Source organism: Haliotis rufescens, unplaced genomic scaffold (genome assembly GCF_023055435.1).
Source record: "Haliotis rufescens isolate VD_foot unplaced genomic scaffold, xgHalRufe1.0.p SCAF_6, whole genome shotgun sequence".
Taxonomy (NCBI): domain Eukaryota; kingdom Metazoa; phylum Mollusca; class Gastropoda; order Lepetellida; family Haliotidae; genus Haliotis; species Haliotis rufescens.
In genome coordinates this window covers 19,614,505-19,620,504 of record NW_025964334.1, presented here as the reverse complement: position 1 = coordinate 19,620,504, position 6,000 = coordinate 19,614,505, and the positions used below count along the sequence as shown (strand labels likewise).

The following is a 6,000-nucleotide window of genomic DNA, read 5'->3' as shown; positions in this document are numbered from 1 at the left end:
TTCTTTTTGTTGTATTTCTTAACGGGAAATAAAATGAACAACTAACGACTTCCTTTCTATAAACGATTGAGAGCATGAATGATTTTATCGAGGCGTCGGTCCCATTACAAACGGTGTTTGTTGGCCTTGAATGGAAAGATATACCCGAGTTTAACCGAGGTGAGATCGATTTTCTTTCTGATGCTATGCTCAGTGCAATGTATTTGGCGTGATGACTGTGAACTGTGAACATCATATTGCATTTGGATACTAATAACTGCGGATTTGATGTTATTTGGATCCTTAAGTGGTAAGTAAAACTTACGTCTTCTTAATCAGTCTAACTGATAGTTGTAACATAATTATACTGTTACAGCAAAACTATCTATAATTAAATACAATATGCAGGTATTGGTATATACCTAAATGATAAACACAACGTTTAATAGTTATCAACTGTTGTTATTTTAATGATACTGTTTAGGTATTCCTTATCACGTTAAAGTCATTTATGCGCTCTTTATTTAAACATTCATTTTCCGCTCGCCTTTTGATGTTACCTAAGGGAGGTAACTCCAGTTTACGTTTGCTGGAGTGAAGTATCAACATCGTTTTATATGTAAACAAAATAAAGTCTCTTTTTGTCTTTTTTTCACCAATATTGTATTCAGGTTTCGTTCATATGATTAATGGTATTATGTTTGCGTAAATGGGCCTTCCTTGCCCACGTCGTCCCTTAAACCTACTACCATTCTTGCACTCGAAGCATGATAGGATGGCGCGAAGAGGCCTATTTGTGGCCCAAGATCGTCCCGAAACCAGTAATACGAAGTTTTCAAAACGAAAGTAAACAAAGCGCTAGTAAAATATGTAATTTAACGATTGTTGCAGTAGTCGTCGAAAATGGAATATTATTTAACCAAAAAAAAATACCTTCAAACATTTACGACACATCTTGATGTACAGTAAATATATATATAGGTTATTATTGTGATTGTTGCTTCACGTACGTAAACATATTTTCTTTTCAACGAAATAAAAATCAAATCAACTTGAGAAAGTGGATCGAACCTGACTGCGGGTTATATGAGGTTTACTATAACTTTATAATTATTATGATAATTCACATTAGCATCATAACCCTGCAAGTTTCATCAGCGTGTTAATGTTGACGACACGCGTCCTGTTCGGCTTTCCCCCTACATATAACTGAATGCCGTGATATATACTGCCGGACAAAGGAAAGCATACACTTATGTTAGACGGTAGCTTGAAATGAAACAAAGACCCGTGAAGATTCCGGGGTAGAATAGGTCTTCAGCAACCCATACCTACCGTAAAAGACGACTATGCTTGTCGTAAAAGGCGACTAACGGGATCGGGTGGTCAGGCTCGCTGACTTGGTTGATACATGTCATCGATCCCAATTGCGTGGATCGATGCTCATGATATTAATCACTGGATTGTCTGGTCCAGACTCGATTATTTTACCGACCGCTGCCATATAGCTGGAATATTGCTGAGTGCGGCGTTAAACAACAAACAAACAAATAAAATGAAACAAACAAGAATTGTGTATACGATGGTGATGTATTTGATACTGGTTCATTGTTGTGTTTTTAACATTACGTTTGTTGTGTATCGACGACTGATTTCAACCTGGCAACGTTTTGCTAATGTCAAATCCAATTTTCAAGTGTACACTTTCTTTTGCCCGGCAGTTTACATTAAAAATATTCCCCGTACATATACATGTATTGATCGATTTAAATAATGATTGTGTATCGATCTTCTATAGAGATATAAAACGTCAACGCTGAGAATAATTTGCCTCGAGTATCTACCAAGAGATTCCTTTTGGCGTAAAAGGCAAAATAGATAGTGGTTAAAATTATATGAGTGGAAGTATAAATGACCGTTCATTATCAATTACATCGAAACAAATTTCCTAACATGTTTTCTCTGTTTGTTTGTTTGTTTGTTTGTATGTTAGTTGTTTTATATCAATATCCAGCTATGTGACGGCGGTCTGTAAATAATTGAGTCTGGAACAGACAATCTAGTGATTGACATCATGAGCATCGATCTACACAACTGGGTTTCTTTGCTTGTTTGTTGTTGATTAACGCCACACTCAGTTGACAATCAATTACGACGCGGTTTGTTTTTGTTTTGTTTGTTTATTTTGTTTTTTAACGCCGCGCTCAGCAATATTCCAGCTATATGACGACGGTCTGTAAATAATCGAGTCTTGATCTGACAATCCAGTGACTGACATCATGAGCAACGAGCTGCGCAATTGAGCCAGCGGTGTAAAACGAAACCCCTCACTTCACATAGATCAATACAAACACAAAGCAATTATTTCTGAATACGTGTACACATTATTTGGATATTTAAGAGCCGCATGAAAGGTCGATAGGGTGGTTATAACGTATAACGCGCATCGTTGCTCATACCATCAACCACTGGTTTGATGGCCCAGACTTGCATATTTTTAGCCTATAATTATATGACAGTAATAAAGCACACTCACTATCAATGAAAGCCACAATTGAAATAGAAACCACTCGTCACAGTACACGTTGTTAAGCCGGGTTAATATACAACAGGTGTTCATTGCACAGGTCCATCCGAAATAGTCACCCCGCTTTGCAATATACACGTGTCTATATACACCGACTCTAGGCAATATAAACCAATAGAAACCGTGTTCATTTCAACATATGTACCACTCGTCACAGATAAGTATTTCAACAGCTGTAACGTATTCATATTTTGTTATGCAGGCGGCTCGGGAGAAATGCATATTGTTGCCGACAGAAAGACTTTTTGTAAACAGCTCAATATCTACACGAATTGAAAGCGCGTTTGTGTTACCGATATTACAAACACCGAGTGTTTGGTTTTTAAAAGTACAAATGTATGTTTGCACCGTCCCTTGGTTCCTCTACCTCCTGGGCCATGTCTGAGGATTGTGTTACGGATCGGATTCTATTCAAGTAGACACAAGTTATGGATAACAACTTCTTTATTATACGTTTCGGTATAGATCCTTATACCGTTGTCAATGTAGCGCCCTGAGCATGAGCATGATATGGACTGTAGATTTTGCGCTTTATTGTGCATTTCATTACCATTATTATTTACTACTACTACTACTTCTACTACTGCTACTACTACTACTACTACTACTACTACTACTACTACTACTACTACTACTACTACTGAGTACAATATGTGGAGCCCATTTTCCGGTGTCCCCCGGCGTGATATTGCGGGACTATTGCTAAAAGCGGCGTAAAACCACACTCACTACTACTACTACTACTCACTACTACTACTACTACTACTACTACTATTCTTGGGTACAATATGTGAAGCCCATTTCCGGTGTTCCCGGCGTGATATTGCTGGACTATTTCTAAAAGCGGCGTAAAACCACACTCACTCACTACTACTACTACTACTACTACTACTACTCCTACTACTACTACTACTACTACTGCTGCTACAGCTACTACTATTGCTACTATTTTGCCTGTGTGGCATTCTTGTATCGGCAACTGTTTGTCAGCATTGACCTGCTGTCCATGCCCTGCTGCCCTGTACAGTCCCGTCAGGTCATTGGCTGATAGCGGGTAGACGGGGGAGATTGCATTAAGACTCCCAGTTGACAGGCTATCATTTCCGGGTAATATGAAATTATCAGGGAGACATTCCTGTCACTAATCACACGACATTAACCCCACGTATTGACTGCGAGTTATTACCCAACACCATCTATTTAAACCAAGAGCTGATATAGGTGACGGTATTAGCACAAATGCCTAAACACACACACGTGCCACAGGGATATATTTAAATCATGATTGATAACGTTTACTATTAACAAGGTAAATCCATGACAAGTTTGAAATTCCTCATCTCTCTTAAATATATCTGTTTCATGCATACGCGACCTGTTTGTGTTTCCATGACAACTGAATTTTATCCAGACAGTATTTGTGTTTTACGTCATTTGTTTTTTAATAAATGTAAAAACAGGGAGGGTCTTCAAACGATGTGCCTAAAATATCCTCTACGCTCAAAAAAAGAACTTTTGTGAGATGTCATCGTCATAAAACTCTTGATATGATAAATGAGCCGATTACAACTAACAGCTAAACCATTTTGACAATGAGACGAGCCCGCCTTTAATGTATAGGTCAATTGCAAATACATGCATGTCTATCCGGGTGCGCTGTCATTGACATGCCTGCGTACGACTACCCTTTTAACACAAGCAATCATGCCCACCGAGCACATAGCCTTGCACCAAGGCTCTACTGAACTGACTTTATTGGAGTATTATAGGTCATTATAATAGGCAAGTCTAGATAAGTGGACGTCTATTATATGGACAACTTATTCTTATTATTTATATAATCAAGAAAATTAATTATGATTAAAACTAATAATTATTGCCTTAGAGACGTGTGCAAGTCTACCAAACACACCAAACACACGACACTCACCCTTAGACAGTAGATAATACATGTTTGCACACAATAGATCTCTCTTCATAACCTCACTTACACCCTGCTCTTCAGTCTCGCTGTAGTTTGTAATTGCCCATGCGGCCTTGTCCATTTCAGCTCCATTTTACCATCACAAGTGGCATTCCTTCGTGAATGGGAGACACCCTTATATTGTACCCCATTGAGATCGATAAGGAAAGATAATCTGTAGATTGATCTGATGAACGGATATAGAAGTTATCACAATCAATATTAAATTCAATTCTGGGGCGATAAGGCCAGTCATGGGTACGATATGTTAATAGACAACTTTGTCGTGTGATATCGCACGTTTTCCTCGCACCTGTAAACAGTTGTGTATTGCACGTGATGGACACGTGGGGTTATGACAGCTGACGGGCATGTGTGTTTAGTGAGATGAGAGCCACGTCGATTTCAGCTGACACACGTGTACAGGTGTTAGAGGCGAAATGAAGCGGTGTCAATTTCGGTGAGTGTCATGTTCATTATTTGTATGCTTATATTGAACTGTGAGTGAGGCGGTTGACTTCAATGCCAATTTGAACAGTATTCAATATATATCACGGCGTGTCAGCTAAATCTGGGAGGAAATTAGGTCTCGGTGAGTGAGTGAGTTGGGTTTAACGCCGCTTTTAACAGTATTCCAGTTATATCACGGCGTGTCAGCTTAATGTGGGAGGAAAGCCCGAAGTGATGCGTCTCAAACGTTTACTACTTCGGTGAAACCCACGAGCACGGGTATGGTTCTGACAAACCTAGAAACATAATCGGGGCGAACCGGGGTTTGAACCCACAATCATTAGTTTCTGGTGTGCCCAAGAGTTGTACAGAGTTGCGAAAACATACCTGGCGAAATGAAAATACATTTGAGGATTAATACCATTTTCGTTTAGGTAATGGTATGAGTGGTCCAGTGGTCTAAGGCGCCGTAGCTCCTTGTACAGAGTTGCGTCCCTTGCGCCAGAAACCTATGATCTGGGTTCGAATCCCGGTTCGACCTCATTATGTTTCTAGGTTTGTAAGCGAAATAACAACAGACGTAAACGACCTGCATTACTAGAGGATGAAATACTGTTGAAAGCAGCCGCCTCCGTGGTCTTGTCGTAGAGCGTCCGCCCGGAGAGCGGAAGGTCCGGGGTTCGATCCCCGGCCGCGTCATACCAAAAGACGTTAAAAGATGGTACTTGTTGTTACCCTGTCTGGCGCTCGGCATTAAGGGGCTAAAACAAGGACTGGTCGGCTCGGAGTCAGTATACTGTGTCTGAGTGGGGTATTCATGTTAAACTGCGGCATGGTATCTCAGTGAGCTAGCACTATAAATCGGCATCAGTCCGGACTAGTACAAGCAGCCACACACACACACACACACACACGTGCATGCACGTCGCTATATAAGTGCAATAATCTTGGACGCGACGTTAAACCCAATTTCACCTTACCTCACCTGTTGAAAGCCACGTTAAACCAAACTCACTCACTC

At 40.0% G+C, this 6,000-nt stretch overlaps 1 protein-coding gene across 2 annotated transcripts in view; it reads left to right on the top strand.

Moving 5' to 3' along the window:
• The first annotated feature begins 234 nt into the window (after positions 1-234).
• The window catches only part of LOC124113697, a 30,423-nt gene continuing 24,657 nt past the window's right edge, over positions 235-6,000 (top strand). Inside the window, exon 1 of one of the 2 annotated variants that reach the window (XM_048386212.1) lies at positions 235-289. The gene's annotated coding sequence lies outside the window, so the exon portion shown is untranslated. Of the gene's footprint in view, positions 290-4,712; positions 4,990-6,000 lie in introns of those variants that run through there. The other variant, XM_046474180.2, reaches the window with a different exon arrangement.